General features: G+C 43.1%; 1 protein-coding gene across 3 annotated transcripts in view; it reads left to right on the forward strand.

Moving 5' to 3' along the window:
• The window catches only part of znf532 (zinc finger protein 532), a 154978-nt gene that overhangs the window by 60136 nt on the left and 82588 nt on the right, over window positions 1-12254 (forward strand). The window lies entirely within an intron of this gene.

The raw sequence follows: 12254 nt of genomic DNA on the forward strand, positions 1-12254 counted from the left end.
TACTTTTGGTTAACAAAAATCTGTCAATCTCAGATTTAAAATTAACAATTGAGCTAGCATCAACTGCTGTTTGTGGACAAGAGTTCCGAACTTCTACTACCCTTTATGTGTAAAAGTGTTTCCTAACTTCACTCCTGAAAGTCCTGGCTCTAAGTTTTAGGCAATGTCCCCGAGAAAGTAAGAGGAATGGTGGGGCCGATTAGGGACCATAAAGGAGATCTACTCATGGAGGCAGAGGGGATGGCTGAGGTACTAAATGAGTACTTCGCATCTGTCTTTACCAAGGAAGAAGATGTTGCCAGAATGTCAGTAAAGAAAGATATAGTTGAGATATTGGATGGGCTAAACATTGATAAAGAAGAGGTACTTGAAAGGCTAGCTGTACTTAAAGTAGATAAGTCACCAGGTCCGGATGGGATGCATCCTAGGTTGCTGAAGGAAGTAAGGGTGGAAATTGCGGACGTACTGGCCATAATCTTCCAAACATCTGTAGATACGGGGGTGGTGCCAGAGGCCTGGAGAATTGAAAATGTTGCACCTTTGTTCAAAAAAGGGTGTAAGGATAAACCCAGCAACTATAGGCCAGTCAGTTTAACCTCAGTGGTGGGGAAACTTTTAGAAATGATAATCCGGGACAGAATTAACAGTCACTTGGACGAGGGTGGATTGATTAGGGAAAGCCAGCACAGATTTGTTAAAGGCAAATCATGTTTAACTAACCTGATTGAGTTTTTTGATGAGGTAACAGAGAGGGTAGATGAGGGCAATGCATAGTGTATATGGACTTTCAAAAGGCGTTTGATAAAGTGCTGCACGGTAGGCTTATCATCAAGATTGCGACCCATGGAATAAAGGGGGCAATAGCAACATGGATACTGAATTGGCTAAGGGACAGGAAACAGAGAATAGTGGTGAACAGTTATTTTTCGGACTGGAGGGAAGTGTACAGTGGTGTTCCCCAGGGGTCAGTGCTGGGACCACTGATTTTCTTGATATATATTAATGACTTGGACTTGGGTGTTCAGGGCACAATTTCAAAATTTGCAGATGACACAAAACTTGGAAGGGTAGTAAACATTGAGGAGGATAGTGATAGACTTCAAGAGGGTATAGACAGGTTGGTGGCATGGGCGGACACGTGGCAGATGAAATTTAACGCAGAAAAATGTGAAGTGATACATTTCGGTAGGAAGAACGGGGAGAGGCAATATAAACTAGAGGGCACAACTCTAAAAGTGGTACAGGAACAGAGATCTGGAGGTACATATGCACAAATCGTTAAAGGTGGCAGGGCAGGTTGAGAAAGCGGTTAAAAGAGCATATGGGATCCTGGGTTTTATAAATAGAGGCATAGAGTACAAAAGTATGGGAGTCATGATGAACCTTTATAAAACACTGGTTCGACCACAACTGGAGTATTGTGTCCAGTTCTGGGCACCGCACTTCAGGAAAGATGTGAAGTCCTTAGAGAGGGTGCAGAAGAGGTTTACTAGAATGATTCCAGGGATGAGGGACTTCAGTTATGTGGATAGACTGGAGAAGCTGGGGTTGTTCTTCTTGGAACAGAGAAGATTGCGAGGAGATTTGATAGAGGTATTCAAAATCATGAAGGGTCTAGACAGAGTAGATAGAGAGAAACTGTTCCCGTTGGCGGAAGGGTCAAGGACCAGAGGACATAGATTTAAGGTGATTGGTTCTTTTGTCAAAGGTGACATGAGGAAATACTTTTTTACACAGCGAGTGGCTAGAATCTGGACTGCACTGCCCGAGGGGGTGGTGGAGGCAGATTCAATCATGGCCTTCAAAAGGGAACTGGATAAGTACTTGAAAGGAAAAAATTTGCAGGGCTTCGGGGAAAGGGCGGGTGAGTGGGACTAGCTGGATTGCTCTTGCATAGAGCGGGCACGGACTCGAAGGGCCGAATGGCCTCCTTCCATGCTGTAATCTTTCTATGATTTCTATGATTCTAGTCCCAGACTCCCCAACCAGTGGAAATAGTTTCTCTCTATCTACCCTATCAGTTCCCCTTAATATCTTGAAAATTTCTATGAAATCGCTCCTTAATCTTCTAAATTCCAGGGAATACAACCCTCGTTTGTGTAACCTCTCCTCATAATTTAACCCTTGGAGTCCAGGTATCATTCTAGTAAATCTACGCTGAACTCCCTCCAAGGCCAATATATCCTTCCTAAGGTGCGGTGCCCAAAACTGAACACAGTACTCCAAGTGTGGTCTAACCAGGGCTTTGTATAGCTGTAGCATAACTTCTACTCCTTTGTATTCTAGTCCTCTAGATATAAAGGCCAGTATTCCATTAGCCTTTTTGATTGTTTTCTGTACCTGCCCATGACATTTTAATGATCTATGTACATGGATCCCTAAGTCTCTTTGGACCTCCACTGTTTTGAGCTTTTCACCATTCAGAAAGTACTCTCATCTTTCCTTTTTAGGTCCAAAATGGATGACCTCACACTTGCCTACATTGAAATCCATTTGCCACAGGGTTGCCCATTCAGTTAATCTATTAATATCTCTCTAATTTTATGCTTCCATCTACACTGCTTATAATGCTACCTATCTTTGTGTCATCGGCAAACTTGGATATGTGGCTCTCTATCCCGTCATCTAAGTCATTAATAAATACAATGAATAGTTGAGACCCCCGATGCAGATTCCTGTGGGACACCACTAGTCACATCCTGCCAGTTTGAATACCTGCTCATTATCCCTACTCTCTGTCTCCTGACACTTAGCCAATTTCCTAACCGGGTCAATAATTTGCCCTCAAATCCATGAGCTTCAATTTTAGCTAACAGTCTCTTATGAGGTAAGATTTACATGTAAAATAAAAAAGCTCTTCACTTCAAAAAAGGGAAATGAAGGTATGGGGTTCTTGACATAAACCAGCTTTACGTCCTGGTCTTGGTGAGTTCAAATGGAGCATTAAACCCAGAGTATATTTCTTCAAAATCAAGAGTATTGAAAAACACAGTAGGCCAGTCTTGAGCTGGGAGATTGGACAAATGCCTCTGTTTAAATAGAAAATATGCTATACCGCAGGAATGCTGAAAGAGCTTTGTACTGCCAATTACTTTGTGATTGCAGTGCTAACCTCCCTGAATCTGAGGCTAGTGAATGACATACAGTGTAAGCTGATAATGCTGTCGTATACACTGCGCTGTTTACATTTCATTAGCAACTGCGTGGTCCTCAAACACTCCATTTGGGCACACAATTTGCAGCTCAACTAAATTAAAAATAGAACGAACATAAGAGGACTTCATATTTAAGTTTGTAAAAATATAATGACCCGGTCCCATTTTGAGGAAGGTCTCTATTTTGGAGGAAGAGTAGTAGGTTATATGAGCAGGAGCTGCAATCATCGCAGCAAATACCTTTGCCAATTGCTAATCTCCGTGCCACTGGAAGTGCGTATGTGGAAGGTGTCCTTCAAAGTGTCAGCTTTAGGTTTTATAGAAACACCAAGAAAATGACTATTTCCTCACAAGCTAGGCCTTTCTCTACGTACACTGGATGTACCTGTTCAAGCAAAGATGTGCCACTGCAGTAACAAAAACTTTTTTCCCCTCGAATTTGCCCACTCTGGTTTTTTGTCTCTTTCCTGATTTGAAAGAAGTGACTCATAGTGGGTAGGTTTCATGGATGTATGTGAACCTGTGGTATGTTGCTCAAGTGGCCATTTCTTAAAGTGTGAGACTGAACAGTCTAGTAGATTACTTAACCTTTGGGGAGGTGGATCCCATCACAGCTGAACTTGATTTATATTCTTGCCTGATATTCATACACACTGGACTATGATTCTGTAGCAGGGGAATGGGACTAATTGGATAGCTCTTTCAAAGAGCTGGCAGAGGCACGATGTGCCAAATTTCCTGCTTCTGTGTTGTAAGATTCTATGGATTGTGATCAGGAGTAAAATTGGGTTAATTTTCTCTCCCTTTGCTAGCCAATCGAAGTTCCCCCACCATTGCAACTGTCTGGTTCAGCACCACTGAACAAGGATCAAACATTCCCACTTTGTGCAGCTCAATACCACACCACATAATGCATTCGTGATATGAATGTTACCGAATTCAAAAAAGCCTTTTTATCAAAAGGCACTGATACCTGGAGATTTATACTGTAAATATGGACTAATTAAGGTCTAAAGATATTGCTGGACTAAAGATATTGCTGGAATGCTTACCCTAAACATTTTTCATCAGCAGGATCCACAGTGACTCGTAAAGGAGCTTTATACAATAAATCATGATTTTTAATAGAAATATATAATGCTGCCATACTATGCCAAATGCATGACAGTATACTTAAGATGCTTGAAGTGTTGAAGCAAAAATAGCAATTTTTTTTTAATATTCAGGGCAGTCAGGTCAATAACAGTGCTTTAATAGCATGTTCAGACAGAATGTGGATGTCAAATCACTAATTAAAGATTTGAATGATAGCATATACAAAGGCCTTTTAAAATGGCTTGAGCTACAAAGAATATTTTTTAAAAATTAAAACAAAAGTGGCTTTGCCAGAATTTTAGAGCTGGCTGAAATGAAGATCCTTGAACACTGAAAAGATTAACATGAGGTTGGTAACTGAACCTACATATACAAGGGTGTACACGAGGGCGACAGTGGAACTGCCACACAATCCTGCAATACAATGGCGTGTGCAAGGAATTTAACGGAGCCCGCACACACATTTTGATGCAGAGATGTGGATGACAACTGTAATGAGAGACACTTCTCTGCTGGGATACAAGGATCTGAAACAGAACCATAGCACAGTCATATGATATAGGATCTGCATGAGGACAGTAAGTGAGCCTCTGCACGGCACCATAATGTAAAGGTCTACGTGAGGACTGCACAAGTATTATATGGAAAAGGTGTTCCAACATATTTTCAGGCCACTGACCGCTATGCCCTTGTTACCAATTCGCCAACCACTACAAATGATATTTCACTATTTATCTTTTCACAAGCTTTAATAAATTTGAAAACTGTTGTTCACAATTTACATTAACGATTTGGATTCAGGGATCGGAAGTACAATTTCAAAATTTGCGGACGCCAAATTATGGGGGGTTGGGGAGTGTATAGTTGATACAAAGGAAGAATGCGTCAAAATGCAAGAGGACATTAATAAACTTGCAGAATGGGCGTGTAATTGGCAAATGAATTTTAATATGGATAAGTGTCAGGTTGTGCATTTTGGTAGGAAGAATAAGGAGGCCACATACTGCTTGGATAATAAAGGTCTAAACGGGATAGAGGAGCAAAGGGATCCAGGGGTACAGATACACAAATCATTAAAAATAGCGAAGCAGGTTAATAAGGCCATAAAAAGGCAAATCAAGCACTGGGGTTCATTTCTAGATGGATAGAATTGAAAAGCAAAGAAGTTATGTTAAACTTGTATAGAACATTGGTTAGTCCACACTTGGAGTATTGTGCAAGGTCTGGTCTCTATTATAGAAACGATATAGAGTCATTGGAGAGGGTGCAAAAAAGAATCACAAGGATGATACCAGAACTGAGAGGATATCCTTATCAGGAAAGGCTGAACAGGCTGGGGCTCTTTTCTCTAGAAAAGAGAAGACTGAGAGGTGACCTGATAAAGGACTTTAAGATAATGAAAGGGTTTGATAGGATAGACATAGAGAAAACATTTCCACTTGTGGGGGAGTCCAAAACTAAAGGTCATAAATATAAAATAGTCGCTAATAAATCCAAGAGAGAATTCAGAAGAAACTTCTTTACCCAAAGAGTGGTAAGAATGTAGAATGTTGAGTAGTTGAAGCAAATAGCATAGATGCAATTAGGGGAAGCTAGATAAGCATATGAGGGAGAAAGGAATAGAAGGGTATCCTGATAGGGTTAGATGAAGTAGGGAGGGAGGAGGCTCGTGTGGAGCATAAATGCCAGCATAGACCACTTGGGCCGAACAGCCTGTTTCTGTGCTGTAGTTTCGATATACCTCGATGTAAATTTGAAAACCTTGATTCGATTTACCCCCTTAACTCTGTTACAGTTTTAAAAAGTTCTAATTTTTTTAACTTTTCTTCATAATTACAATCTTTCATTCCTGGTAACATCCTCCGAGATCTCTGCGTTCCTCTAATTCTGGCCTCTTGCGCAATCCCGATTTTCATCACTCCCCCATTGGCAACCGAGCCTTCAGCTGCCTAGGCCCTCAGCTCTGGAATTCCCTCCCTAAACTAAACTCCCCCCTCCCTCTCTCCTCCTTTAAGTCACTCCCTAAAATCTACTTCCTCTTTTAATATCTCTATGTGGCTCGTTGTCACATTTTGTTGAAATTGATGGATTTTTGTTAACCAAAGGTATTAAGGGATATGGGGCTGAGGCAGGTAAATGGAGTTAGGTCACAGATCTTATTGAATGATCTAATTGAATGGCGGAACAGGCTCGAGGGGCTAAATGGCCTTACTCATGTTCCAATGAAAATGCTCCCGCGAAGTGCTTTGGGACGCTGAAGGATCAGATTATTAATGAGCAATACTAGTAACCCCAACGACACCTCCCCATTCACCAACAGTCCCATACTCCTTACCTTTCCTCTCCCACATGACCATCAAATCGTCCTCCTTTATGATTACACATTGCTTTCTCCCTCAGCTCATCGCAGAAATGAAAACCACCACAAAATACAAATTCATAGCCACATTTATAGATTTACACATGAAATGATTCAAACAAAATGAGACTGCTCACCCTTGTGCATTCCCTTAATACCTGTCATTCGTGTGCCTTTACCTATCCCAGTGCTCCTATAAGATGCATCCCCAGCGGCTAGAGCATGAGTGGTGAAAGGCTGCTGACCTTCAACTGAGGAGACAGCAGATGGCCTTGGAGGACGACCTCAAGCAGCTCTGGGCCAGGAGGGCCCGGCTTCAGACTGTACCATCTCGGCCTGGCCTGCCTGGCTGACAGGCAACAGCAAGGGCACTAGTGGAGTAGCAGGGTGGGAGCAGAAATGCTGTCATCCTGAGAGCGGACAGCAGGTATCTATTCCAAGGAGCCACTGCCACTCTCCCAGGGCAGCTCCTCAGCAATCCTGGTGATCTGTTGGAGAACAAATTGCTGGACTGCTGTGACACCCTGAAAGCCCCTTTCAACATTGTACCCAGAGCCACGATAGCAGCAGACCGAGCTTCCACAGCAACAGTCTGTGCTCCAAATGCAGCAGTCAGACCTTTGATGGCAAATGTTCGTGCTGCAATGGAAGCTGCGACATTGGTCATCAGACGCTGTATCATGGTGGTTTCCACAGGAGTGCTGATGGAGGTGACCACCCGTTCCATGTGGGAAAGGATGGGCTCCAAGCTCTGCGCAAAGCCCTGTGCCAAGTTGGAGCTGGATTGCTCCATGCTTCTTGACATTGTGTGCAGGTTTTCTGGCAGGCTTTCCAGTGCACCAAGTATTTGGTGGTGTACGCTCATCAGCCTTCTTTTGTAGCCTGGCCCATCGAAGTCATCAGCTGACTCCTCTGCAGCAGAACCATTGAGCGACCTTGTGAGCTGGCACCTGTGGTATCCATTCCCCCCGCCCGGCTCCAGCGCACTTGTGCCTGGTGTCTCATCACGAGCAGACCCGTCCTCTATCCTAGCCTCCAAAGTACGTGCAGTGTCAGTATCTGAGCTGGTGGCTGCGAGTGTAAGATCGAGTGATGGTGTGTCAGCATCATCACTGTCATCTCCCTCTGTCTCCTCGGACTGTGCTGGTTCCAGTTCTTTGGTATCTGAAATGACAAAGGGACACGGGTTGAGTTGTGGTGCGGGGAGAGGAGAAAGTAAAACGTGCGTGCTGACACCATCTGCAACACGTTAGTTATAAAAGATTGTGGGATGAAGGAGAAGTGGGAAGCGAGAAGGAGGATTAGGTATGCAGAGACCCTCATCATTGCTACCTCCAGCACCGCCAGTGGCCACGGCCGCAGCAACAGCCTGTCCAATGATGGCCAGCACTGTCTCCTCCATGGGGGTGAGGACTTGTAGGCGCACCTTCTTTCTTGTTGTCTACTGTTATGCGCCACCTTCTCCTGCAAGAAAGAGAGAAGTGTGTCAGTGAGTGTCCTACAAGATGTTTGGGTGATGTGGCTGTCATGGTTGAATAGCTGCCAGTGTGTGTGACCTGTGAGATGTGGGTGTGCAGCTTGCAAGAGTGGAAATGTGTGAGGGTGAGGTGAAGCATCTGATATGAAGAGTTGAGTACTGATTGAAAGAGTACGTTGGTAGGTAGGTGACAGGGTGTATATTGGGGGTGTAGTGCATGGAGCAGTGGATGAGGCTAATAGTGTAGTTGGTAGGAGATGCCACCTGACAGTTGAACTCACTCACCTTGACCACTCATGTTAAATCATTGAACTTCTTCCTGCCCTGCATCGATGTGCGTGGTGCGATGCTCCTGGCACTTACCCCGTGCACGACTTCCTCCCACTGTCTCTTCAGAATATGTCTGGAGGGCCTCCTGCCCCCCTGCGGATGAAGGATGTCCCACCATGCCTACACCTCTTCCACTATGGCCTCTAGTGCACTGTCCGAGAACCGCGGTGTACACTGTCGCAGGCACAGCCATTCCTCACTATCCTGCAGCACAGAGTTAGTTGCCAAATGAATTCCAGCTCTTCATGCAGTCGCAGTGCACCTCCCCTTTTAAGAGGTGCAGGCTGCCTTTAAGTCGTGCTAGCCGCTCCCGATATCATAAGAACATAAGAAATAGGAGCAGGAGTAGGCCAATCGGCCCCTCGAGCCTGCTCCGCCATTCAATAAGATCATGATGTGGAGATGCCGGTGATGGACTGGGGTTGACAATTGTAAACAATTTTACAACACCAAGTTATAGTCCAGCAATTTTATTTTAAATTCACTTGTGAATTTAAAATAAAATTGCTGGACTATAACTTGGTGTTGTAAAATTGTTTACAATAAGATCATGGCTGATCTGATCCTAACCTCAAATCTAAATTCATGTCCAATTTCCTGCCCGCTCCCCGTAACCCCTAATTCCCTTTATTTCTAGAATATCGGGGCCCCTTGCTGATCCGTGCAGCCAATCAACAGCACAGGTAGTGCTGGCTGCGTTTAAATCATCAGGCAGCACGGGTTAATCGTGCATCGCGATCCCAGTGCTCGTTTTTGGGGGTTAATCAATTTAACCCCCACTATTTCACATTTCACTCCTGCTCCTCTTTGGCCCCACAAAAATAATGTAAAACTTAACATTTCAGGGCCTCTCACTAGCTTCTTATAGGACTTCTATTTACATATTAAAAGGGTCCCTACTGCCTGAAACAGGCAAGTTTTTAGACTGCTTAGCAGTAGGCCCCTGTAAAAGTGGGTCGATCGTCAGCGTTAACGAGGCAGTAAGCCTACCGACCCCATTACTACCCTGTTAACGACAATTTCAGGGTAGTAAAATTGATCTCTAAAAATTTACTCACAACTGAAGTAAGACTTAACTGGTGTAGTAAAAATACATTTGAAAATGGAAAGCTTGATATTAAATTGGCTCCTGCATGCTGAAGGAAAAGGACTCTTACAAAGGACTGTTAAAAAAGATTGTTAATTTACACATCGTAAAAAGACCACACCGAAAAGGATAGATCACCGTAGTAACGACCATAACAAGAATTCGACTCCAGGACAGCTCGAGATCGTTTGAACACTTGCCTACTTAACTTCATTACGTGGACACTGAGAGAAAACAAGTGAAGAGTCAATCAATCGTGGGTTGTATTTGGAGGAAACTATTGTTGACAAGCCACTGCCCCATTGCTGTGATCCAAAGTTAAAGGCTTTTAAAACTAAGTAGAAGTTTGAGTTGGGGAGAGATGCAGTTCCACTGCGACTGCTCCAACCTTGCCTTTCACTTCCTGGTGGTGCCACCTCACCTGTAATCTTGATGACTGCTCTCTACCTCACATCCTCATGCCTCGATGCAGGCTTACAGATTGCCTGTGAAGCAAATGACCTGGCTAGAAGAGAAAGCCATGCTACTACACTACAACGGTGTCCATCATAATACTTGACAAGCTTGAGCCAACCATGAGTGTATAACTTTCGTTGTGGGGTTAGTCTGAGTTAGACACTGAGGTTTCCAAAAGGTAATGCATTTTGGGAATTCAGCAGGTGGTGTGTTATTGTTGTTAAAGCAATTCTAAATTGTGCATAAACCAAAGATGTTGTTTACTTCTAATGTCAATTTTTCTAGTGTACAATAAATTATTGTTTTCTTTATAAAGCCATGGTTTGTGCCTGAATTTTTTTTTTAGGAAGACGAGCCTATTAAGTTAAATGTACAATTAAACTTTGTGGAGATAATTAAAGTATAAAATCACTTTGCGCCTTTTTGCTTCCTACACTTTTTTATTCATTCATGGGATGTGGGTGTCGCTGGCAAGGCCAGCATTTATTGCCCATACCTAATTGCCCTTGAGAAGGTGGTGGTGAGCCGCCGCCTTGAACCGCTGCAGTCCGTGTGGTGAAGGTTCTCCCACAGTGCGGTTAGGTAGGGAGTTCCAGGATTTTGACCAAGCGACGATGAAGGAACGGCGATATATTTCCAAGTCGGGATGGTGTGTGACTTGGAGGGGAACGTGCAGATGGTGGTGTTCCCATGTGCCTGCTGCCCTTGTCCTTCTAGGTGGTAGAGGTCGCTGGTTTGGGAGGTGCCGTCGAAGAAGCCTTGGCGAGTTGCTGCAGTGCATCTTGAAATGGTACACCCTGCAGCCGCAGTGGTGGAGGGAGTGAATGTTTAAGGTGGTGGATGGGGTGCTAATCAAGCGGGCTGCTTTGCCCTGGGTGTTGTTGGAGCTGCATTCATTCAGGCAAGGGGAGAGTATTCTGATATCTATAATTTCCTGCCTGATCCCTTTTTACCCTTTCTTCAGCTGGAATAATACTAAGGCTTAAATTATGAGGCCAGGCAGCATAAACGTGGCTTGTATTCACTTGAGTGTAGAAGGTTGAGGGGTTAATTGAGGTGTTTAAAATGATAGAGTAAATACAACAAAGCTATTTCCTCTGGTGGTGGAATCCAGAAAAAAGGGGCACAATTAGACCTAGGCCATTCAGGAGTGAAATCATGAAGTCTTTTTCACACAAGTGGAAATGTGGAATTATCTGCCCCAAAAGGCTGTGGATGCTGGGTCAATTGAAATTTTTAAGACTGAGATTGATAGATTTTTATTAGGTAAGGGTATCAAGGGATATGGAGTTGCGGTACAGATCAGCCATGATCTAATTGAAAGGTGAAACAGGCTCAAGGGGCTGAATGGCCTACTCCTGTTCCTATGTCATCAGCCATCCTCTGGGCCTCGGGCAAAATTCTTGTTTCCAAAGAGTGATGCCTAAAGTATGATGCAGGAAATGTGCCAGACAAAATACATACGAGAGCCAAATTTTTAATATGGGTTTATTTATAATTATGTCCAATTGTACAATTTAACATACTTCTATTTATACATGGATATATTATACAATTAGATCTATTTCTAATCATATTACTGTATATTCTTATATCTGAACAGTTATCCTGTAGCATTACATACAGGGAGTCAAGACCAAGTGTGCTCAAGTATAGTTAGATGGCAGGGGATAATTGGACCAGGGTGCACAGATGTAATTCAGTCACCATTTTAAATCCATACATTCTGTCCGTATTTTTATATAATAGTTTGATCTTTTTTAATTATCATTTATAATTTATTTATGGCAGTTTGGAAAGCAGCAAAGTAAAGTTGGCTGGAACATAGATGAGTTCCTCTGCAGTGCAGGCTGAGGAGCTAAGAGATGCAATACTGAGGCCACTGTATTTTGTACATAGTACATAAATATAGGACAGGTTTGATGTCAACTCTATTTGTCCATTATGTAATGTTTTGCCAATTTAAAAAAATCAGTTAATGGTTATGTCCTTATTTAATGTTGATGAAATGATCGTTACCGTGAAGATTTGCTCCATAGTCCTGTCTTCTCTTTTCTATTGGAGGGGAGGAAGGAGAGTGTGTGAAAGGCCGGGTAGCAATTCCAATGTCATATTTTTTAAAAGCATTTATGTTGTTCTCCAGTTTCTTGATCTGTTGATATTACTGTATTTTTCTGAATCACTGATTATTGTTCTTTTTAGTGAAGTTTGATTCTTTAATCAAAACTCTTTAGTTCCACTCCAGAGACTCGAGCACATAATCCAGGCTGACACGTCAGTGCAGTACTGACGTTA

This window comes from Heptranchias perlo, chromosome 1, assembly GCF_035084215.1.
Source record: "Heptranchias perlo isolate sHepPer1 chromosome 1, sHepPer1.hap1, whole genome shotgun sequence".
Classification (NCBI taxonomy): domain Eukaryota; kingdom Metazoa; phylum Chordata; class Chondrichthyes; order Hexanchiformes; family Hexanchidae; genus Heptranchias; species Heptranchias perlo.